The 26,046-nt window shown below is 41.4% G+C and overlaps 1 protein-coding gene across 4 annotated transcripts in view; it reads left to right on the forward strand.

Moving 5' to 3' along the window:
* The first annotated feature begins 21,479 nt into the window (after window positions 1-21,479).
* The window catches only part of OSBPL8 (oxysterol binding protein like 8), a 201,563-nt gene continuing 196,996 nt past the window's right edge, over window positions 21,480-26,046 (forward strand). For 2 of the 4 annotated variants that reach the window (XM_036758491.1, XM_036758488.1), the window contains exon 1: window positions 21,541-21,741. The gene's annotated coding sequence lies outside the window, so the exon portion shown is untranslated. Of the gene's footprint in view, window positions 21,742-26,046 lie in introns of all 4 variants that reach the window. The other 2 variants (XM_036758490.1, XM_036758485.1) reach the window with 2 other exon arrangements.

The raw sequence follows: 26,046 nt of genomic DNA on the forward strand, positions 1-26,046 counted from the left end.
AGAGTTTGGCTCCTGGGCCAGAGACTCTGTTGAAGAAGTGAGACTTTCTGGTTTAAATGCTGAGTGAATAAGATGGGAAAACCTGAGTAGGGGCTTTTGGTGCTCACAGCTTTTCTGAGAAAAAAAAAAAAAAACTGTAGGAGGAAAAAAGCCTCTGGGGCTTTAAGATATAAGATCACAGCAGGTCCTGTCTTTCCTCTGAAGACTGATAGTCAAGAATTTCAACTGAGTAAAGAGTGACAGAGCAGTATCCAACAGAGACTATGAAAGGTCCTTGTTCCTGACGGTGTCCACCTGAGACAATGCGTCTGGTTGAGCAGTGAGAGGAGGCCCTGATGGCCTGGAGGGAGCTGTGTGACCCACAAATAGAAGACATGAGGGGCTATGCAAAGTCAGAAGTGTGAGTTACCACTGCACATTTTCCTTCACCACCATTCCATGTGCATGTATATGTGTATATGTGTGTGCAATGGCAAGCAAAATGGGACTTTTTGCTGTTTTTTCTTTTGAAGTCCTTCTCAGCACTAAGGCAATCAAGTGCCTTTAATTGAGTCTTGCCTTTATTTGAATCAAGAGTCTTTAATGACCTGCTTAAGTCACAAGAAAGCCTAAGTCACATGAGTTTGTGTCACATGGTTGTGACGGATACCCTCTGTGGGCTGACCCTGAAGAAGTGTATGTATACTCTGAGGTAGCATTCTGCTTTGGGGCTCACTCATTGGAAGAGTGTTTGTGTGATTTGGCCAGGTGAGACTCTGGGTAGCTGTTAAGGAGCCCCTCAGCTTTGAAAACCCAGATGTAGGTGCTTCTCTCTCTGGTAACTATGTGTGTATTGCTATGGACAGACAGTTAGAAGCCCTGTCTGCTGATTTGTGTTATTTGCTCTGTTTATATAATTTCTGTTTGTAATTTCTGTTTGTGTTTTCTCTGACATTCAGGGTGCTGACTTTTTCCCTCGAACTAAGTGAATGATATATGTATGTTTAATTAAAGTGAGATTGTAAAGCCCTTTAAGTTGCTTTCCTTCAGAAAAGAAAATCAAAGAACCTGTGCTTGGAGCCCTCCTGTGTGCTGGTGTTGTTGGTCTTACACCTCCACAGCAGCTGCTAGTAACATCGGTAGTATAGTGTGTATGTGTGTAGGGGTGGGAGGTCCATACCATCACCTGCTGGGCCCAGAAGTGCTGTTGCTGCTCCTGATGAGGGGGAGAAGGCAAACCCCATTAGCCAGTCTGTTGCCACTGAAGGCGTGGAAATTAAAAAATGCAATGTGAGGACAGAGAGAGAACATGCCACTCACATTCTTTCTGAGCAGAGTCACTCCCTTGCAATGAGGAGTCCTCTGCTTGAACTCATGTTGTAATAGTTAGCAATCTCTCACCCCTCCTTTTCTTCCCATTAGCAGCTAGGTGAGCTGTTAGAGCATTAACCATTGTTAGAGCATTGGGCTCCAAGTCAGGAAGACCTGATTTTAAATCTGCCCTCAGACACTCACTAGCTGTATGACCTTGGCCAAGTCACTTAACTTCCCTTTGCCTCAGTTCCTTCAGTTACAAAATGGAGACGATATAACAGCACCCACCTCAAAGGGTTTTCTTGAGGATCAAATGAGGTCGTATTTGGGAAGTTCTTAGCACACAGTGCCTGGCACATAGTAGGCACTATATAAATGCTTATTCCCTTCCCCACCCCCACCCCTGTGATACTGAATCACAAGATATTGAAGAACAAACTCCTGCTTTCCATTCTCTCATCCCTATCAACTTTGGCATTATCCTCATAATGCCCCATTCCTTATTTGCCCACCAATTCCCCTCTGCCCTCTGGATCTTCTACTGTATAATGAACAAACAACCTTTCATTCTATACCCTTGCTCATACAATCCTTCCATCTTCTGGCTCTCATCGAGACCTACCTCCTCTAGGATGATGGAATCAGATCTTCCATTCTAGGTCTGTTTGCATCCTCTCAATCCACTGAGTTCCTGGTCCCAGAGGTAGAGTTGGAATGCTCCTTCCCCCCATTCCCCCATTGTCACTGCCAGATTCTCCCACTACATTCACTCATCAACCTCTCCTCCTTTGAGATTCACTCTCTCCAAAATGATCACACAATCTAAATCCTTAGGACCATTTTCTACCAGCCCCTAGGAAAAGTTCTGTCATTTGTCAATGAATTCAGTGTTTGGCTCCCCTCATTCTCAATAAATTCAACCTACATGATGTTGTTCCCTCATGTAACTAGAGCTACCAGACTCTCAATATCCTCAACTTCTATGTCGTATTCCTTCACTTCACCTCATTTACACATAGGAATGAATGGTCACACCCTTGACCTTGTTCCACTACTATAATCAATATCTCCAAAATTGCTTTATCCAATCACAACTTCCTACCATTCCATCTTTCCTTCTGTGTTTCTCTTCTCAAATCCGTTCTTTGTTATCACGGTCACCTATAATCTCACCTCCCATCACTTTACCACCCTTTAGTATATTCCCAGGCAATCATCCCTTCTCCCACTATATTCTCTTCCCATTCTAATTTTGATCCTTTCATGAGCCAATTCAACCCCATACCACCTTCTATTCTTGACTCCCTTGTTCTGTCATCCTACTTCTGCTCCAGTCTTGCCAAACCCCAACCTTAGATTATTTTTACCATCTACCTCCTTATGTGCTATGGAATGACGCTGGAGGAGGTAACCTAATTGTACTGACTGGATCACCTCCAAATTTATGTTGCATAATCTCAGCTAGGACCTTACTGCAGTGGGAAATCCTTTTACTGCCTCTCCCCTCTCCCATGCCCTTGCAGCTTCCTTTTGTGTGTCATCTTCCCCCATTAAATTGTAAACTCCTTGACTATCTTTGTTTTAACTTGTTTTTGTATCTCTAGTACTTAGCACAGTGCCTGGCACAATATAGGACCTCAATAAATGTTTATGGATTTACTAATGAATTGATTCTCTCTTTGGCACCATTATTGTAGTCACCCAGATTTACAACCTCAACCATCCAATGAGATCTGCAACTCCTCTCATTCCATAACATATCTAATCCTGTCAATTCAAGCTCCACAACCTCTTCTGAATACATCCCTGTCTTAGCTGCCGCCCTAGTTTAAGCCCTCTGACCTGAACTATCCAAGTGATAACCTTTTTGATCTCCCAGCCTCAAGCCTCTCTCTCCACTCAGCTCCACCCTCCACAAAGCCACCATTTTGTTTTCCTAACGCACAGGGCTGACATGTAGCTCTGCCCACTGCAGCAAACTTCATTGCCTCTAGAATCAATACCTACTCTTATATTTGGCATTTAAGTATCTTCCTGACCTGACCCCTTTTTAACCTTCCAAGTCTTTTTACACATTACTCCCCTTCTGGCATTCTATGATGCAGCTGTGCTGGCCTATTTGCTAGTCTATGAATAGGACACTTCTGCCTTCCATTTCTATGTCTTTGCAATAGCTATCACGAATACTTCAAACGCTCTCTCTCCTCACTTCTGCCTCTTGGAAACCATTGCTTTCTTTGTTTCCCATTGTTTCTCAGTTCAAGGGCCACCTTCCATATGAAGCCTTTTCTGACCCCCAGGCTACTAGTCCCTTCCCTTCAGTCTTTGTATGTATTTTATACTTACATGTATGCATGTTCTTTCTCCCTTTAGAATGTAAGGTCTTCGAGAGAAGACGAGGTATCATGGTAGAAAGGGTGTGGGATTTGGAATCAGAGGATCTGGATTGTAATCTTCATTCTACAATTTACTGCCTGAGTGACTTTGGACAAATCACCTAAATTCTTGGTGCCTCAGTTTCCTCATTTGTAAAAGCAAGGGGTTACATTTGAGGTCTTGTCCAACTCTAAATCTACCATGAGGTCCTGTTTTACCTTTGTCTTTGTATCCCCAGTGCTCACTACGATACCTAGCATAGGACCTGCTTAATAAATGTTTGTTGATTAATTGATTATATGCCCTGGTCATATGTGGTCCCTAGTTGCATGCCTCTTCATTCACATACTTGGCCATGTGTTCCTTCTATTTGCTTTCCAGACTCCAGCTCCTGCTTTCCAACCAGCCTTCACAGTCACCAAAGAAAGGAGCAAACCTTTTGGAGAAGGAGCCCACCATTCCCACTACCACTACCACCAACTGGCAACTAACTGCTACCTTCAGGCAGGTAACCCTGACAGTCCTAAGAACAACAGCATTTCCAGATCACCAGTCTTATGTCCAATCTGAGTCCTATTGCCATCATCTTAGGGAGCAAACCCTATGGAGAAGGAGCCCAACATCCCTACCACCACCATGCCCACTGAATGCAAACCAACTGCCATTGACAGAGCAATCAAACTCTGGTAGTAAGGCACACATAAGAAACATATGTGTCTGAGGTAATTGCTCTCTCCTGTACTACAGGACCTCAATGTGCTTTCTCTTCTTGTGGTGTCCAAACACTTCTCTGTGGACATATCATCCTGCCAAGCAAGTCATTAATGTGGTCTTGATGAGGGCACAGTCTCTGGGAACCACTTGAACCCTTGAACTCTCCTTGAATCTTCCTGCTTGATCTGGCCTTGGCCTGAGGCTATAACCATTAGGCCCAAATGCCTACCTTGCCCAGTCCTCTATTGTCCAGCTGTTTCCCACCCTTAATCCTGTTTCCCATCCTTAATCCTGATCAAAATATCTATACCCTAGCTCTGTTAACCCAGACCCCTCCTCTGGTCACCCCAGACCACCCCTCAATCCCTCCCACAACCTTTGTGTATATAATCTCTATCTTGCCTCCGTGAAGGTGGTCAGATCCAATCTAGCTCAGATTGGTCTGGCCGGCTTTCCTTACAGGCGTTGCAAAGGGTGGGATCTCTTGGGGCAGGCCTATTTGGCTAACTCTTAATAAACTTTTTCTTTTCCCTTGGCTGAGAAAGCTTGAGTCAAATTCTTTCGGCAGGACCCGGTGTGTTGGTACTTTGGGGTGTCAAGCACCTCTCACCCCAAACCCTCTTCAGTCTCCCTGGGATTGCTCTTTTCTTCGATCACCAGCACTAATTTTCCCTTGAATCCATGGTGGGCCCTCTTCATTGCTTCCTGGGACCTTGCTCCTTGAAGTTACTCCCTTCCTTTCATGTCTCTCAGGCTGGCAAAATCATCCTTTTAGAGGCCGTAAGACCCATCCTCAATCTTTGGCCAGTCAATGATCAGCTATCTGGGAGAACCCCTTCACACTTCATAAAGGAATGATAGGATGTAGACCTATCTTGGTAATTCTTTTACACTTTATAGCATTGTTATTTACATCTTACTTCCTGTGATCAATCAAATGGACTTGGGATCTGGGGAACCAGCTTTCTCTTCGCACCAAGAAGTGGTATCCCTCGAAATTTGCAAATATAAAGAAATTACTAGCAGGTTATGACAATATTATGTTGTTTTCAAATATCCCTCTACATTGAAGTTTCCTGTTATGTTATACCAGAAGTGAGTGAGACGTGCCACAGAGTATAAGTTTTAAGTGGAGAATTTATTAGCCGGCGGCCATTGGGGTAACAACCGCAAATCAATGGCCATGTGTTGGGGTGACAGCTTGGCTTATATAGGATATGTGGGGGTACAGGGTGGGGGGAACAGGAACAAGGGTCCTGGCTGATCAAAAGATTCAGTCAGGTTATCGTACTAGTGGGATAATCTCATTTACATTCCTTGGTGGAGTCACGGAGCTCCAGGGATATCTGCTAGAAAGGGTCTGCCAGGTTGTCCTTCAGTGGGATGGTCCTATCCATTGATATTCCTTGGTGGAGTCAAGGAGTCCCAGGGGGTTTGCTAAATGCCAAAGATATCTGAGTCCATTCTTTCTGGGAGTGCTTGTCAGTAGCTAGGGGTTTCTCAGGGGTTCCTAATTTTCCCTGTATTACAGTTATAGAAGAACAAGATCTTTAAGCTGATTTTAAAATAAAGTTGGAAAATATTTTTAACTTTCTAAAACTTAAAAATAGCAAGAAAAAAAATCAAGTGTTGATACTTTCTGGTGATAAGTATCCTAACATTTAGCGTATTCAAGGTCTTTTCCTGTAAGAGGAGGCCCTTTATATTTTCCAGGGATAGGTTTTAGAGGTCCTTGCAGAATAAGGGAAACTAACGAGCATCCATAAGGAGGAAAGCATTTTCAAAACTGAAAAGTGCTTATTGATTACTCAGAGGGAAGCACTTCATGTTGCACTGAAGAGCAAGATCACATGAGAGGAACTGTCTGAAGTAGTTGGCTCTTGTCTGTTTCCTCTCCTTCTTTGCTCTAATCAAAACTCCTACTTGAAGAGACTATACCTGCTGGGTATTGATTTGACTATAGTACCTCAGCTAATGTCAGAAAGATTAAGAGATTTAATCCTCCTGTTAAGAACCTCATGAATTTACTTTGGTTGGAATGTATGGGAGAAAGACTTGACTTTGATTGAGAGCACTTCTGGCTTTCTTGGCTTACTCCAGGAGACTAACTCCTCACTGTTCTCTGTCCTCTCCTCTCCCCACCAAGATAAACTAGTCCTTGCTTTCAAGGAGTTTAAAATTGAGTTAGGGAAATTAGATGAACCTATCTGAAACAATTTGGTGCCATGTAAAGCAAAGAAAGAATGGAAAAACCATTGGATTAGAATTCAGGGGTGAGGAACCTGCAGCCTCGAGATTACATGTGGCCCTCCAGATCCTCAAATATGGCCCTTTGACTGAATCCAAGCTTCAGTTTATTATTTAATAATTTCTTTCAAGGGGCAATCATCAAGTTTGGATTCAGTCAAACTTGAGGACATAGAAGGCCACATGTGGCCTTGAGGCCCCAGATTCCCCACCCCTGATCTAGATGTTGAGACATTACCCTTAGTACTGGTTCTGCCACTACCTGCTTAATCTTAGGAAAGTTATTGAACCATTTTGTCCCTCCATTTCCTCATTTTTAAAGGTTATTGGTTAGATTAGATGATCGCTAAAGGTCTATGAATAAAGAAAATATCCCATATGTTATTTCTTCCAGAGTAATACAGTGAAGTCATCGGCAATTCTTACATTGCAACGATTCTGTGATTTCAGCACTATGGATACTTCCTTTACCGGTGCAGATTAGTAACCTCAAATCATTTTATCTTGTGCCATCCTTATCTGTCTTTCCACAAATAAATAAAATAAATCTTCCAAAAGAGAGAAGATTAGTTTCCCTGGTCCAAGTTCTTCTTCCTGACTGATCTCCCTGCTGCAAATCTCTCACCATTCTAGTCCATTCTCCACACAGCTGCCAAAGTGATTTTCCTTCAGCATAGATCTGACTGTATTATTCCTCTACTCGATGAACCTAAAATATAAACTCTCCTATTCAGCTTTTAAAGCTCTTCACAAACTGACTACAACCTCACTATATATTTTTAAATTATTTTATTTATTTATTAATTTTATTTATTTATTTAAAAATAAAAAATTATTTTATTTATTTAAAAATAATTTTTTTAATTTTAATTTACTTAACCCCACTCTATATTATTTCCCCTCTCATATTTGGCAATCCAACCAAACTGTCGTTTTTTTCTCTTCTTCAATGTGACATTCCATCTCCCATCTCTTTGTCTTTATTTTGACTCCCTAGTATTCTCCTCCAAGATGTAAGTCAAGAACCACCCGAAGTCTATCCTGATCCCCTCAAATGTTAGTGCCCTCCCTCTCTAACCGCTTTGTGTTAATTTGTATTTGTTCTGCATTTATTTATGTGACCCTATTTCTTTCCAAGTCTGAGGAGATTTTCCTCAAGTACAGCCTCTAGTTATTCTTTTATATGTATATAAGTTAAGTCGTGGATGAGGAGATACAAGAAGAACTATAAATGCTCAAAGGATCATGAGTCAGGTAGCTTGGTATTCAGACACATAACAAAGTGTGTATGGTTGCCCCCATCTGCAGACCTATGGGCACACAATGACCATGGTGGCTAAGTGGCCTGTGTACCCTGATTTCCTGAATTTCTGCCCTATGTCTAATTGTTGCTAGTGGGCAGATTCATAGGGACCGATTGGGAGGGGACTCTAGGGTGTGACATATAAAAAGTTCAAGAGATATAGTTTCTGGGTAATTAGTCAATTTATTAAGTATGCTAGTGGATAATTAATAAAAGGGGTCAGTGGCACTCTTGAATGCCAAAGACCCCTCATGGAACTCACTCAATGCTTATATGCCCTCGGAAGAGTGGTATTTCATTTCATTTCATCATCATTTCTTTCAAGGGGCAATCATCAAGTGGTCTGGACTGAAACTCACCTTATTAACCACAAGGATACTGTGATTGGTAATGTTTGTTAATCTTACACACCTGGATTAGACGAAGTTGAGTAAAATAATTGAGTAAAGCAAACAACTAAATAGTAACTTGGCTTCTCCATGAGCTTGATGCTTTAGGTGAGAAAGAAGTGAACCCTAGGCTCATAGTTTGCTAATTTTGCTTTCCTATCCCTAAATGTAGCTGATCAAGACAGTTTTTCAGTACACAGGAATTTCCTGGTATATGGGTCAATCAGTAATAAAACATAGAGTCCCTTCTCTCAGCTTTTTGTTATTTAGTTGTTTCAGTCGCGTCTGACTCTTGGTGATCCCATTTGGGGTTTTCTTGGCAAAGATACTGGAGTGGTTTGCCATTTCCTTCTTCAGCTTATTTTAGAGATGAGGAAATGGAGCCAAATAAGGTCAAGTGGCCTGCCCAGAGTCACATAGCTACTAAATGTCTGAGGCCAGATTTGATCTCAAGAAGATGAGATTTCCTGACTCCAGGCCCAGTGCTCTATGCATTATGTCACTCCTAGCTGCTTCTCTCAGTGGGGGCCTAGCAACAGGCCAGTCTTTGAAATATACAACTCTAACTCCTACCCCTTCCCCTTACTATTTGAATGTAAGCTCCTTTGTTCCTCTAGCCCTTAGCACAATGTCTAGCACATAAGCAGGTGCTTAATGAAGATTTGTTGATTGAAAGAGAATCTACTACTCAACTTACTGACAGTTTTTCTCTAGTTGTCTTAATATTTTGTGGGTTACACTGCAAATAGTATGTTTATACAACAACAAACTTGGTTGCAAGTCATGGAATATCAGTGCTTCTAAAAAAATATAAAATTGAGTTTATTCCAAGTACAAGGGAAGCATGATAGGCATAAAGTAGTCTGTGGTGCTTCACCAACCAAAAAAAAAAAATAGAGTAAAGGATGTCATGGAAGAGGTGTATGAGAAAAAAATTGGGATGGTCATATGGAGAGAGTGAGAGATCATGGGTGGATAGCCAATGTGCTCCAGTGGGATTCATGCATTGTCAAGAAAACTAGAGAAAGACAACCCTGCCCCCCTTCTCAATCACCACCATGTTACGTTGATCCTTTGTGGAAGATTTATGGGAAGGCATGGACAAGATTTTGTGGAAGGTGAAATAGGGAAGTACATTGAAGCACTTGTGCTGCTCATTTATTGAGTATCGATCCATGACTGGCCCACCTTGTTTCCTACATGTCCCTGATGATGCCTTTTCATCTGCAATGCATTGTTTGTAATACACTGCACCCTTCTTACACATGGCATGTTTTTCCATTGTTATTTGGGTCACCTGTAATTTTCATTGAAATTTTGGTGTTCCATGATTTATTGCCCAATAGCACTGCTGGAAGAGCACTTGTGTATCACATATAGTTATACACTATACATACAATGTAACACAGCTCATACATAAACACATGTATACAATATACACGTACATGTATATGCACACATGTATATTTAGACAGGCCATAAATACCTATGCACAACATACACATATAGATACACATGTATGTATTACCTATGCATATATACATGTATACATGTAACTGTACGTGCATGGCATATATACATTTGTATGCCTATGTATGTATATACATTGGTATAATATACCTATATGTACATATATAAATACCCATATATAATGCACACACATATATACAATATATATAGGCATATGCATATGTATGCAATACATATGCATGTATAGATGTATGTAAATATATGTGTGTAACATTTGTGTGTGTGTAATGGTAGTAAGTATATTGAGATCACTGAATCAGCAATTTTGTGTAGAAAATTTTGTGATGTGGGACTGGATATGGGATTTCATTGGTACAGGAAATTCTTGATAAGAAAACATACTATACAACTACAGATTGGCACCTTCTCTTTAGAAAACTTACAGGGTTTCCTAAAAAACTAAGAGGCTCAGTGCCTTGCCCAAGGTCATGCAGTCAGTATGTGTCAGAAGAAGGACTTGAACACAGAACTTCCTAACTCCAAATCTGGTTTTCTGTTCCCTATGCCATGCTTCTTCTCCGTATAGGTAACCAGATGAAATGTTAATTAATTTAACTAATATTGCTTTAAATAATTTAGAAATTTATTTCATTTACATATTGGTTACATATTTATTAAATGACAAATTTTACATTTATATAGCTCTTTATACCACTGTCCTAACACAATCCTATGAGGTAGGTAGCATGAGTATTTGTTCCCATTCTGCAAATGAAGAAATTGAGGGTCAGAAAGGTAGTGACTTGCCCACAGACACACAGGTAGTAAGTGTCAGAACTAGGACTCCAATCCAGGTTTTTTGACTGCTCCTTATTCTGTTCCACATGAATTTTCATTTAATTAATTTACACAGTTGTGTTTTTATCAGGGGGCACTGATACCATGAACAGTTTCTGGGTTGTTGCTCTTCAACTTAATGGGCATCTGAACGCATACTATGAATATAGCCCCACGTCTTCTAAAGGTCTTTGGTTTAGCATGAAAGAAATTAATAATTAAAGAATCATTTGTATTCTTTATACAACAGATCTTGTTATTTGGGGCCAAGCCTAAACTTTCTATTTACACAGTTCTTTCTATTTTTTATGAATTGGCCAATTGTGCCTTTGGAATTTGTCCAACTCCAATTCTAACTGAATCAAATGCATGTTAAAGAGCTCAACACAATTGCTTGTTTAGCATTTCTATAGAAGTCTGTATTTGCAAAGTCTGATATATAAATTTGAATCTATGAAAAATGCTTGATTGGATATGCTTACAGTAGATTATTCTGTGTCAAGCTTTTCACAGTCAATTGATGGAGGCAAAGAGGCAGTTGCTTTTGACTCTGGGCAGGCTCTGATTTCAACAACAGCGGCAGCTGCAGCAACAGCAAATGACAGTGATCAAGAGGAAAAGGCTATTTTGATTGTCGAGTAAAAGTAAGCAGGTGAGTTTGTAGCAAGTCTTTATGGGGTCGATCTTTCAGGTGAGAAAAAAATAAACACTTTTTGAAGATTTTATCAGTTGCTTATATTCAAGGTACCACGGGAAGAGATATTTTCAAAATGCAGCAAAAGAGAAAAAAATTATTATACTTTCAGGAAATAAAAAAAAAAGGGTACGATTGATTTGATTTTGTTGTGTTAATCAACCCTGGAGTTCCTGTTGCTCCTCTGTCCTGGGTCCTTTGAAATTTATTTCCTTTTGGTTAGACGTGATACCTCAAGGTACTTGCAAATTTTGTGAAAAGACAAGTTGGAGGAAATATAAATAGGCTAACTGAATTAATGTCATTGTTCAGTTCATGACCCTATGGACCATACTGTCCATAGGGTTTTCTTGGCAATGATACTGGAGTGGTTTGCCATTTCCTTCTCCAGTGGATTAAGGCAAACACAAGTTAAGTGACTTGCCCAGGGTCACACAGCTAGTAAGTCCCTGAGGCTAGATTTGAACTCAGGTTTTCTTGATTCCAGGTCCTGAGCTCTGTCCACTGAGTCATCTAGCTGCTCCTACTGGATTAATATATACACAAAATAGAATGCACATATAACAAAAAGTAATAGTAATAACAATAATAAAATAGCATCTATATAGAACTTTACAGTTTGCAATATGCTTTACAAATAGCAGGTGTCCCAAAAGTCTTAGTGCATTTTAAAGCTTTAATGACTCATGTATTACTCACCTTACCCTCATAACACCCCTAGGAGGTAGGTGCTACTATTATCCCCATTTTACAGTTGAGGAAATTAAGACAGATCGAAGTTATCTTGCTCAAAGTTACACAGCTAGTCTTAGACTAGAATAGAATTCAAGTCTTTCTGACTCGGAGTGCAGCATCCTATCAATTCCAGCACCTAGCTGCCAAACATACAGGTCAGCTGGGGAGTTTTAGGACTAGATGGGAAGTAGATAAGGATTTGTCTCTGGGGATTTCAGAACAGTGAGAAGAGTTCGGGAGGTAAGGGGGCAAATTATTCCTGGAATGAAGAGAAAGTAAACCTTTGTTAAACACAAAGGTATAAAAGCTCAGCCTCAAGTTTGAGAATCAAAAAGATTTGAAATCTAATGGCCTCCATCTCTAATTTTTCAACTTGGCTGTGTTCATAATGTATATACTCTTGTCTTCCATCTCGTCCTGTCGTGTCTCCCTTGGAAATGTGGCTCTTCTTTTAATTTTTCACTCTCATCCTCCATTTCTCCTTCTCTACTGGCTCTTCCTTTATAGCCAACAAACATTTAGCGTTCTTCTCCTTTTAAGAAGAGGTCTTTTAAGACCTTCACCTGATCTTGCCCTTCTCTCAAGCTATTAACCTACATCTTTCTGCCCTTTTAAAAAGGAACTTCTAGAGAAAAACATCTATACTGGTCAATTCTCTTAGCTACTAGGGCTCTCTCCCTCCTCAAATTATATAGTATTTACTTAAGCTGAATGTGAGCTCCTCGAGAGTAGGAACCATTTTTCATCTTTGTTCATTGTAGGCACTTTGTTTGTTGAAATGAAGTTTTTCCCTAAGAAACTGAACTCAAAACACATTCCATACTCTAAATACCTGTAGTGAACAAGAGGCAGGGTAGTATACTGGGTATACCTTAGAGCCAAAAAGACCTGTGCAGACCTGTTTAATATAAATCAGAGCAGCTAGGTGTACAATGGACAGAGTGAGCCGGACTTGAGTGAGGGAGACTCATTTTCCTGAGTTTAAATCTGGCTTCAGATACTTATTAGCTGCATGACCCTGGACATGTCACTTGACTCTGCCTCAATTTCCTCATCTGTAAAATGTGCTGGAGAAGGAAATGGGAAATCACTCTAGTATCTTTGCCAGACCCTAATTAGTCTCAAATGAACAACAACTAATATGTACCATCTACCCAACTCTGGGGAAGTCATTTAATCTCTTAGTGCTTTAGGCAACCCTCTAATGATGGAATGGTTGCTTGTTGTCCTTCAGTCTCGAAGAGGACCAAAATGACATTACCACGCTAGAGTCAAGTTTCAGTGTGTCCTTTTACTAAGGACTTTTAATATGCAAAGCACCGTGTTAACTGTTGGAGATCCAAATACAAAAGCAAAGAAAGTCTCTGCCCTCAAGGGATTTATAGGAAGGAAGAGTAGGTGCCAGGGAGGAACCTGTTTGGTTGAGAAAGTTACAGGAATGCTGAATGGGGCCCTATGTGGGGCTGACACACTCCTCCCAGGAATAAAGCATTTGTTTGATCATAGATCCCTAAGTGTATGGGTGTCTGAGGGTAGGTTGTATGCAGGTTAGGGGGTTCGACAGGGAGGATGAGTTTTAGCAAGGAATCTCCCCAGATTGCAGAGATGTCCACGGAGTAGGGAGTGAGGTAAAACATGGCTGAAATCTAACTGAAATAACGAGCCAGGGAAAGTAAGCACCAATTAGGACAGCAGACCCAGGATAGAGGTAACAGAGCTGAAAGGGTTAAAATCTTCAGGGCATTGGCTCTGGTCCTGGCCACGAGACTGTTGGTGAGAGGATGGACTGGGGGCCTCCTGAAACGGTATACCAGGTTGAGTAGTCATTAAGGCTTTTAAGTTCAGGGGAGGTGCTGACCTGCTTTAGTATGGGGTGTTTCCTTATTTTGAGAGTTCTCTATATTACAGTGAAATCACAGGATCATTTATTTCCTTTCTCTATCCCTATTTCTGTCATATGAATAACCATAACCACCAGATAAAAATATATGTACATATATAAAATCAGCTGCATGTGTACATATGTATGTATATATGTGTAATATTAATCAAATGAGATATTTGTAAAACACTTAGCACAGTACCTGGCACATAGTACGCACAATATAAATGTTTATTTCTTTCCCTCCTTCCTTCCCTGCCTTTCCCTTTATGTATATGCATATTCATGTGTGTATATATATGTGCAGAAATACATACCTATAACATACATATACATATGTAAGTAACACACATGTATACACATAAATACACCTAGCTTTGCTTTTAGGATGTGACCTGTGAGGTAATGATACTGAAAATTTAAGCCTCATATTTTAATGGCAAAGTCTCTAGTCCTTAAAATCTTAGCTAGTACCTGCTTTTGTAGAGGCAAGGTGAGTGGGAAGCAGTGGGCAGAACTCTTCAAGACTTAATTATCCTTAACCTATGAATACATAATTTATTTTGAACTCTCATTTTTAGACTTCTATGATGGGAATAATTAGTGCTTCACAGTCTTGTGAAAAACAGTATTTAATTCGTTTTTGTAACAATAAATCATGAGCTTCTTAATGCATGCTAAGTGATTGTTCTAACTATTAATAAATCTCCTACTGTTGGAAAATTAAAGTACGTCATTATGGCAAAAACACTTGGAATGATAATAGAGTACATTAAATTTGAAATAGCAGAGTTTGATATTTTAAAGGATCTATGAACTCATAGATGCAAAATTCAACACCTTCTTATCCCTGTGTAATTCTGTTCATGTATTTCTGTAAGTTTTCCTTGGAGGGTTCATCTAGTTCTCCATAGGCCTTTGGTTCTTTGAATATTTCCTAGGTACTACAGCAACACACAAGCTGTTTGATTTGTTATCTATCACTTTTATTACATCACCAGCTTATCATCCTTTCTGGTCAGATGTATTTTTGATGTATTTTATAGCATATTTCACTCATAAGTCATTACCAATATCTTATGGCTTGTTTATATCTACTATTCCGTTGCCCTTTGGGTCACTCACAATTCTGATTCTTTTGCGTTTCCATGACACAGTTCAGAGCCATATATTACTACCTGGAGAATGCTGGTGTTAAAAGATGTGATCTTTCAGCAGAAAATTTTAATGAGAGTTTTTGCAGGACTGCTGAATTGTCATCTTCACCTGAGCTCTCTACTCTCTTCCTCAAGGCCCGTGTCTTCTGGCAAGGCATAGGCCTGGACTCATCCTCTCATTGGTAGATACCTTTTTCACCAAGAAGTCATGGAATGGATGTAGGGTGGGGCTTCTGTTGAGCAGCCAGTCCCAATTCAGGGACCCAATAGTCTCTCATGTCTCAGATTCATGATGTTGCCTCCAAGGCTGTAAATGCCCATCTCGATACTGCTGTCTTATCTTCAAAAAGGACACACGAGGCAGGACATAAAGTCAGGGCTGTGACATCCAGTCTCAAATGCATGTAGGCCTTCACATGCACTGATTGCCATGTGTAAATTCATCATTTCTTCTAGCATGGGGGAAGGGAATGCTCTTCTTCCTCCTCCTAACCCTGGTCTCTTCTTTCCCCCTCCCTCCTCCAAGGAAAATTCAGGGAGAGAGAGCAACATGTCAAATCCTTTCCATAGACATAAAGGAAGAAGAGGGGCCAGAGGGCCAAGTCATTCTTTTAGAAGTTGCATTTTGTAGTTCAGTGACCAATATTTTTGATTAAGAAGCTATTACTGGAAGATATGGACTTCATAATAACCTGGAAAGACCTATATGATCTGATGCTGAGGGGAGCAGAACCAGGACAACATTGTACACAACCATAGTCATATTGCTTCTGTGATGACTAACTTTGGTAGACTTGGTTCTTCTCAACAATATAAGGTTCAAAGACAGCTCCAAAGGACTCATGATGGAAAGAGCTATCTACATCTAGAGAAAGAACTACAGAGTCTGAATGCAGATTGAGGCAAACTATTTGCTCTTTTTTTTCCCTTTTTTTTTGGTTTTGTTTCTTCCTTCTCATGATTCATTCCATTGGTCATAATAATTCTTTGCAAATTGACTATTATGTAAATAAGCTTAATGTGAAGGTATGTATAGAACACATATCAGATTCTATGCCGTCTTGGTGGGGAGGGAGGAGGGGAGGGAGAGGAAGAAAATTTGGAACTCAAAAACTTGTGGAACTGAGTGCTATAAACTAAGAATAACAAATCTAATTAAAATATATATAAAAAAGAAGCTATTACTGGACCAATGGACCATTAAAGGAATTATTTCATCATCGTAAAACACACAAGTCCTTCAGTTTTGAGCAAACGCCCAAGGTCCACCAAAAAAAAAATAAGAGAAATATGTCTACAGAAAGGGACTGGCTTTCAGCTTGCTCCAGGAATGGATATACCCTAGCCATAGCCTATGGGGAGGCTGTTCTCTTGATTGCATTCATTACATATCATATATTCCTACAAAATTTCAACCTTATCCAATGTGTTCTGCAATGTTCTTAGAAGTTCTGAAGCAGCTAGGTGGTACAGGGGACAAAGAGCTGGACCTAGAGTCAAGAAGACCTAAGTTCAAATATACCTTCAGATACTTTACTATAGGCCTGCCCAACATATGGCCTGTGGGCCACTTACCGACTGCCAAAGGATTTCTGGCTGCCTGTGAAAAATTTAGAAGGTGTAAAAGAAGGTAAAGATGTCACTAGTACTTTGTGCCTGCTTAACCCGCCTTCTACTAGTCACTATCGTGCCCATCACGTAACTTGGCAGCACTCTCTCTGGTTTGTCAGGTGACCCGCAGCAACCAACCATCGTCAGACTGTCTCTAGTCTGAGGGGAACAAGAGTCTTGTCTTTTTGCCACGTTTTCAGTCATTACTGGCGCTGAACAGGGACAAAGTGAGTGCAGCCATGCCAACGTAGTTGACGCCCGCTGTGCAATGAGTACAGCAATGTGAGGTCTTCTCCAACGTGAGCCCTCTAAGTTCCATGAGTGTCTGTCGCTCTCTCCAACATCAGACACTCAGTTCAGTAATTTCTTTGTATGTGAACAGTTGCTGTAGAGATTTTTTGGTTCTAACTTTAAAGTTTTTGGGGGTGACTTTGTAAAATGGGTGATAAAAACAGTAAAGCCCTTCAAAATGAAATGGAGGCCATTCAAAAGCCAACTGTCAAAAGGAGAAATATGCCACTTTACTATGTGTAGGAAAAATATTCCACTGTGTAAGCATGATGAGTTAGGAGAAGAATATTCCAATGACATTGAATTGTAGATGCAGGAGATTGACAGAAGACTGACAGTATCCAAAGAAGATGACATTAAATTTAAGTGAATTGAAGATCCTTTCTCTGTGGATCCACAGGAACTCCCCACGCACTCACAGCTAGAGGTTACTGAACTTCAGTGCTCAACAGTGGATCGAAATAAACACAGAAAAACCAGCCTTAACTTGAATGACAACAAGCAACAAGCAACTCTACCAATGAACACTTGGAAGATATTTTGATTTCAAATGTGATTCCAGAGTATGATAAACTGATTGCTGACAAGAACTGTAATACATCCCACTAAATAAATGGAAACAATAAGAAAACCTAAAAAGGTCTATTAAAATTTAATCACTTAGCAAAATAATTTTTTAAAACATGAATGTGATTTCATGATAAATAAAAATCTTAATAAGTATAATTGATATTGATTGAAATTTCCCCCCTTTTGAAAATATGGTTTATAATATGATAGAATATGATATAACATAACATAACATAACATAACATAACATAATATAATATAATATAATATAATATAATATAATATAATATAATATAATATAATATAATATAATATAATATAATATAGTTATAATAAGGTATATTTTAATTATACCTTTACTTGGAAAGTGAGCCACTAAAAACCTATCTATGTCAGTCTGCCTCAGTTTTCTTAACTGTAAAATAGGGGTAATAATAACACCTACCTCACAGGGTGAAGATAAAATGAGATATTTAAAAATACTTAGTACAGTGCCTGGCATATAGAAGGTATTTAATAAATGCTTGCTCCACATCTTCCCTTCTCCTTTACATGGTAAACAATTCAGCTTAAAAAAAAATGTGCAGTTGAATTGAATTACTGAACAACTCATTTATGATAATCTCTTAATCTAATTTTTTCCATTCTTAGCCTTAGATCTTGATCAGCCACATTTAGCAAGTGAAGGTTCTGGCTAGATTGGGTGAGAAAGGGAAACTGCAAACTACACCTCCTTCTGAAAAAGATCTCTAAGTCAGAGTTTCTCAGCCTTATGGGAATGATTTGGGTGCCTGTCAGTGCCTACCTCAGCTCAGGAACAAAAAAGCCCATAACAACTTTTTACTTTTCCTAATTTCTGAACCATAAATTAAAATGTGAATTTGACTGATTAAAATGACAATATGCCATTCAGATTTGAATTTTAACCTATTTCTGCAGTACTTATATTGTAATTGAATTAGCTGAACTTAATGGAACTGCCCTTGCTTGGAAGTGAAAACAAGCAAGGTTTGGTTGTGTAAGGACTTGAAATGGCTTTATTAAAAACTGCATGAGTAGCCACGTTCTTGTGAATCTGCATAAACTGTCATCAAAATAACCAAGCTGTTAAATTGAACGAATTGGCACATGGCATCTCAAATCTTGACTAGGAACAAAAATAAGTTGGTTAGGCTATTTTCATCATTCAGCATGAGTGAAAAGCCACCCTCTCTCTGAGCAAAAAATAGCCCTCAAAGGCAGAGAATGGCAAACTGGGTTTTTATAATTAATATGTAACTAGAAATAGAAATAAGTAGATATCAAACGCCTTCTGATTATTATGTCCCGTAATCATTTTTTCTTCTATTTTTTTTAGGTGGGAAAAATGACACGAAGGGGTTAGAGTTCGGATGAGGGGTTCGGGAGGAAGTTGGAATGTAATTAACCACCCCTATCACTCCCCTCCCCTCCCTTCCCCCCAACCAGTCTCTCTTTGGGCAAGGTCCAAAGTCAAAAAAGACTTTGATTTGATCTTTGATCAGTGCCTAACACTGCGCCTAGAATTTTTTCTTTCTTTCTAACTTGTGGTTCCTTTGCTGTGGGGTAGTCCCAATGCGAGGGCAAGAACCGTTTCATCTATGTCTCCATATCTCCAGAGCCTGGCACAGTGCCAGACACATAATGGGCTTTTAAAAACATTTATTCATTGATTGAAAACTCCTACCCAAGGATGAGGGAGGGACAAATACTTTGCATCTTACAGTCTTAGAAAGATGCTTGGGAACACAGGGAGAAGACTTGCTCAGGAGCTTATAGCCAGTACGTCAGTTAGTTAGCCAACAAACATTTATTAAGTTCCTACCATGTGCTGGGTACCGTGCTAAGCACTTAGGGTTACAAAGACAGGTAAAACACAATTTCTGCCTTCAAGGAGTACACAGCCTAATAAGAAAGACAACATGGAGTTAACCATACAAACACGCTATATACAGAATAAGTTGGAAATAATAAAGAGAGGGAAAGCAAGACTCTACATAGAAGGTGGAATTTTAGCTGGGACTTGAAAGAAGCCAGGGAAGTGGAGATAAGGAGGGAGACCACTCTAGGTATGGGAAACAGTATGTTGTCAGAAGTGGGATCTGAACCTGTGAAGCACTGGTTTTCTCAAAGGAGGTGGAGTGGTACTGTGGGAGGAGCAAGCCATCTGGAAGGAGAGGGTGGGGATTTGAATCTCATTCCTGCCACCTTCTGGGTTTCCATTTCCTCATCAGTTAAAAGAAGGGGCTAGTCTAGGTAATCTCTGAAGTCTCTTCCAGCTATAAATCTATGATCAACAAAAGGAAGGGGTGAGCTCAGATGACCTCTAAGGCAGATCTATTAAAAAGGACAGTGGTGGGGGGTGGGGACGGGGTTACAGTAGATGATATCTGAAGCCCTTTCTGGCTCTAAATGTATGAACCCAGATCTTCCCCATGGAATGGAAGCATCTTGAGGGTAGTGATTGTTTATTTTGTCAAGAAACATTAAGCACAGGATACTGTATACACACACACACGTCAGACAATGTACTAAGTATTGAGTACATAAAGAAAGGCAAAAAACCACACGCTTTCCAGGATCTCACAGTCCCGCGGCGGGCGGGGCCAGCGCAGAGACATCATGCAAACAACTAGGTACAAACAAGATATATACAACCTAAAGTGAAGATAATCTCAGGCAGAAGGCATAAGCATAAGGAGGAATCGGGAAAGTCTTCTTTCGGAAGGTAGGACTTGAACTGGGACTTGAAATGAGAGAAGTGAGGAGGGAGAGATGAGGAGGGAGAATATTGTAGACGTGGGGGACAAGTGAAAATGCTTCAAGTCATCCAGGACAGCAAAGAGGCCAGTGTCACCGGATTGCAGAGTAGGGTTGGGGAAGTAAGTTTCAGGAAGACTGGAGAGGATTTAGGGTGGAGTTACGGAGGGCTTTGCAAGCCTAACAAAAATTTTTTTGCATCTGATCCCGGAGAGAATAGGGAGCCACGGAAGTTTATTGAACCTGTGGGTAACATAGAGAGACCTAAGCTTTAGGACAGTGGCTTTAGTGGCTGAACGGAGGACAGACTGGAGTGGGGAGAGGCTGGAGGCAGGCTGATCCACCAGCAGCTATTGCAATAGTCCGGGTGTGAGGGATGAGGACCTGGACCAAGGTGGTGTGTCAGTGTCAGAGGAGAGACGGAGGCAAAGTCTAGAGAGGTTGCAAAGGTGAAATCGGCAGGCTTTGGCATGCGCTCGAATAAGGGGAGTGGGAGTCACGGATGACATTAACAGACTGTCAAGGCTGGGGGACTCAGAGGAGGGTGGTGCCCTTGATAGTGGAGAAAAATGGAGGGTTTTGGGGGGGAAAGAGTAGTGTCTTTGTATTCCCTGGTGCCTAGCACACAGTAGGTGATTAATAAATGCTTTTAGGGTGCTTCCTGACACCAATATTCAATACGCCTCTGACCAGGTACACAGCAGGCCACTAACCCATGCCCCCCTCCCTTTTTTTTTTTTGGCGTGGGAGGGGCGTGGTCCCCACCTCGAAGGCCCGGTCACTGGCCACACTGGAGACAGAGGTGGTGGGGGGGGTGGGGGGGCGGTGTAGAAGGATGTGGAAGTGTTACTCAACTTCTCAAACCCGCTCTGCCCCAGAGGGCAGGCGGGGGAGGGCGGGAAGGGGGCGTTGGCTGTTGTAGCTCCCGCGAGCGCGCGCGTGCTCCTGGCTCCACCCCCGCGGTGGGAGGGGGCTCCGGCCGCTGCCTCCGTGCACCGTCACGTGACGGGAAGAGGGCGGGGCTGAGCGAGCGAGTGACCGAGGGGGCGGCGGCGCCGGACGGTGGCGGCCGGGGTCGGGAGGGGAGGTGGCGCGGCCGATGACAGCATTATCCCGCGACGCCGTCCTGGCCGGGAGTTGCTGGCGGGGGACTCGGCAGTAGCGGCAGCGGAGGCAGCCTCGGCATCTGGCGCTTCGACCGCCGGGGAGTGAGGGAGGGAGAGAGCTCGAGCCGGAGCCGTATCGCCAAGCGGGCCAAAGCGCCGCCTCCTTCTCCTGCCTCTCGGGGCCGCGCCCCTCCGCGGGCTGGCTCCCCGAGCCGCTGTCTCGGTCCCAGGAGGCGAAGGGAAGTTGGGAGCCCCCGGCCCCGCAGCCTCCCCGGGAGCCCCGCGCCGGTGAGTGCCGAGAAGGGGGCGAGGGTCGGGGCGAACGAGGGGGAGTGGACACCGCGGGCGTGGAGGTCTGAGGAGTAGAGGGATAGAGAGGAAGCCGGGGCCGGGGACTCTGCCTCCCTCCCGGCCCCCGCCCCCCGTCGGTGGGCTGTCACCCCGTGCGCTTTGGCCGGGCTCCACTGGTCCTGAAGGCGCAAGCGGTGCCAACCCAGCCCGGCCGGAGGAGCGCGGAGCCGGCGAGGGCGCCCCCCGCGCTTGCCTTTGGGGAGTCTCCAGCGTTTGGGTTGGGGTACACGTTGCCCGAGGGCGGAAGACCGGTCAGGCAGCCCTGTGCGTGGGGGGAGGGAGGCCATTCTCCGTATTCGTCGTGTTCCACCCCCAAACCCCGAAGACCTCGAAGCCCCCACCCCATGTCCTCCCTCCAGACCCTTGGAGAAAGCCCCAGCGTTGGCGGGGGAGGGGATTTTTGTTTTTTGTTTTTGCTCTTCCCACTCCAGACACTCGCCCGTAACATTGATTTTGAGTGAGATGTGCCTTTCTAAAGCTGACTCGGATCATGTCATCGCCGTCGACCAAGCCAAGCCGCTGTTAATTGGACGTGGAAGGGACCTTAGAGGTCCAACCCTCTCACTTTGCAGATGAGGAAACTGAGGCTTAGAGGGGTCAGAATACTAGGGATCATAGATCTAGAGCTGAAGGGAACCTTAGAGGCCATCTAAGGCCACTCCTCTCATTTTACAGATAAAGAAGCTGAGACTCGGAGAGGTCACAGAATCCTGGGGATCATAGATCTAGAGCTGGAAGGGACCTTAGAGACCATCTAGTCCAACCCTACTTCATTGTACTGATAAAGAAGCTGAAGCTCAGAAAGGTTAAAAGTGACTTGCTTCAGGGACATAGAGGTTGTACTAGAGGCAGGATCCCTACACCATCTTTTTTTGGGAGAGTGAGTGGGAGGAAAGGTGGAATAAATGTGCCAGGCTGAGAGGACTGTTGCAGGAGAAACAGACCCTAAATATTAAAATTGAAATTTTTATTGAATTCTAGATGGATTATAGAGATAGAGTTGGAAGAGATTTTAAGAGAGTCTGTGGTCCAAACCTCATTTTACAAATGAGAAAACTGAGATCTGTAGCAGTTGAGTGAATTGCCTGAGGTCCCAAAGGTAATAAGTAGCAGAATCAGGAATTGTACCCTAGGTCTTCCCAGTTCAGAACTTGTGCAGCTGTCTCAGCAACTTACAGATTACATCTATGTTATTTCCCCCAATAATCTTTTAAAAGATTTCTTTTTTTAGGAGCAGTATCAAGTAACCTTTTAAGCAGAATGAAATGCTAGTTAGACTTCTTGAAGTACTTAACTTGTTACTAGGCTTAGCTTAAACTTCATGGTGAGGAGAGAATAGTGTCCATTTTTTTTTCCTGACACAAATTAGATATCTACTCTGCAGTGAAATTTTCATTAAGAACATACAAGTCTGTTAAAAGCAGTTTAGGCCAAGTAAATTATAACATTACTTTAAAATTCCTCTATTTAGAAAACAACCTGCAATTTACAAATGTTCCTAGATCAAATAGTCAGCACCTCATTATTGAGCATCTGCTGCATGCTTAGCGTCTGTGGGAAGGTACAGAAGAAAAGAAAGTCCTACCTTTTAGGCCTTGAGGAAATTTAGTTATCAAGATTGTTGAGTACTATTCGCAGTCAGTTTTATCTAAAATGATGTGCCCTCAGATGGTTAAATTCTTAATTAACATTAGACATGACCTATTAATGTGGCATTTGTTTCTTTAAACCTTCAATAGTATTGCATTTCCTCCTATATAATAGTTTTCTTAGTGGGGAATGGAAATATTTCTGCTTGGCATATATGCATCTTTTGACAGTGTCAATAATCTTTTCTCTTAACTTTTGAGACTTTATACTTGGTCTTCCTACCATTCTTACGTGTTCTTTTTGGTCATCTTGGCTAGATTATCCTCCTCCTCCCTACTGGCTTGAGGCCTGACTGTCTCGAATCCGCTTTCTCTACACACTCTTTTAGTGATCTTATTAGCCACCATGGCTTTAATTATATTCTCTATGCAACTGACTCCAAATTCTATAAATTTGTCTCCTAAACCACAGCCCTAATTGCCATCTGCCTGCTAAACATTTCCAACTTAGTAGGTCCAAAGGGGAAGTTAATATTCTCTTCTTCCCCTTCCCTCCCTGCCAAACCCATCCTGTATCTTCACTTCCTTATTTTTGTTGAAATCATTCTTCTACTCGTCAGGTTAAAAACCATGGAGTCATTCTTGAATCATCCCTCTCCCTCAATTCTCATTTACAATTAATTGTCAAGACTTGTTGATTTTACCTTCCCAATGTCTCTTATGTCTCTCCCCTTCTTTCTGAGTAGAAGCTTTATCCTAGTTCAGGTCCATGTCACTCTTCTCCAGTAAATAATCCAATAAGTAGTCTAGTAAAGGACTATTGCAAAGCCTTCTCATTAGGGTGTCTCCCTCTAATCTTTCCTCTTTCCATCTCTTCACACAGCTGCCAAACTGATATTCCTCAAACGCTGATCTCTCCATGTTACTCACCTGCTTCAGAAGCATCAGTGACCTTTTAATGCCTCTAAGAGAGAGCACAAAATCATTAACCTGATATTTAAACCCCTTGATTACCTGGTTCCTACCCACCTTTCCAAACTGATTTCATGTTGTTCCCCTTAATTTTCTGTATTCCTATCAGACTGTCCTGGTAGCTAGTTATCTCTTGCCTCCTTGCTTTTGCAGAATTGGTTCCAGAGGTCTGCAGTCCAGAGGTCATTACCTCTCCCTTCAAAGCATACCTCAGCTAAGGTCCACTGCGAGCCGCTTTTGTTTCCCTCCTTATTGTTAGCTCAATCTCACTACTGAAATTACTTCATGTTACTTTGCACATGCTTTGTTTTTATTTAATTGTGCACAAGTTGTAGCCTTCCAACAGTCCGTAAGGTCCTTTAAGACAGGAACTGTCTTTGTTTTCTCTCTATCCTCAGGCCCACCACTATGTCTCACACTAAGCAGATGCCGAATATGTTTGTTGAATTTAATAAAGAATTCTGAGAGTTCTAGTTTCTTAACTCACATTTTGGAATCATTCAAGATTTTTAAGATACACCAGAGGTTTTAGATGTTAGGTCATCAGGAGCAGCTGCAGTGGATAGAGCGCTGCCCCTGGAGTCCGGCTTCAGGAATTCCACTTCAGACACCTGACACTGGCTGTGTGACCCTGGGAAAGTCACTTAACCCTGATTGCCTCACCAAAAAAAAAATTAGGTCATCAGTTATTTAAACCAACTTAACAAAATTACATGTATAAGCATTTACTACTTCATAATTCTATAGTGGGTTAGAGTAGAAAGTGTGTTGGAGATGAAGCCAGGAAGACCTGGGTTTGAATTCTGTCTCCAAGACTTACTAGCTGCGTTGCCATGATTCAGTAAGTCACTTTACCTTTCTGGAATGTCTTTCTTCATCTGTGAAAAAGAGATTATGATAACACCTGAAGCACCTTCCTCAACAGTTGTTATGAGGATCAAATGAGATAATTAAATATAAAACTTGAAAAAGCGCTAAATATCAGCTGCTATTATTAATTATATTTTTGTTGTTGATAGTAGCTCACTAAGAACTTGAATGCAGTTATTTTTATTAAGTTTTTTATTGATACATTTTTGGACATCCCAGTCGTACCTCAGTAATCCCCCTCCTCCTTCTCTCCAGAAACTACTTAAGCAAATTCAGCATGTCATTTGTGACTGATATGTGACTTTCTGATTTACAGTATCTTAATGGAAAGGAATTTTTACGTTCAGCCGTATAGATACGATATTGACCATTGTATTTGATTTGAAGAGTGCTAGTCTTGAAGTTAAGAGAACCTTATTTCAAATCCTATCTTAGATAACTTGCTAGTTGTGTGACTCTGAGAAATTAATTTAATTTCTCTTAGCCTCAGTTTTCCTACCTGTAAAATGAGAATAATAATAGTACCTCCCTCATAAAGTAGTTGTAAGGTATCAAACGAAAAAATATATGAAAGCACTTTGTAGCTATTATTACAACTCTTATTTGTATGATCTTTATTATAGTCACCGTGCAGATCTTATGTTTTTCAGAATTCTTCATATTTATCTTCCATCATTGTGCAACAATACATCACTTTCATATATCACGATTTATGTAGCTATTGCCTAGGATCATTTCCCTTCATTTTATTGATCTTCTCTTTTTCTGTTTTGTTAAAGTATATTTATAGGGGTATGATTTTGCCCCTGAG

The sequence above is a fragment of the Trichosurus vulpecula genome, chromosome 5 (genome assembly GCF_011100635.1).
Source record: "Trichosurus vulpecula isolate mTriVul1 chromosome 5, mTriVul1.pri, whole genome shotgun sequence".
Taxonomy (NCBI): Eukaryota; Metazoa; Chordata; class Mammalia; order Diprotodontia; family Phalangeridae; genus Trichosurus; species Trichosurus vulpecula.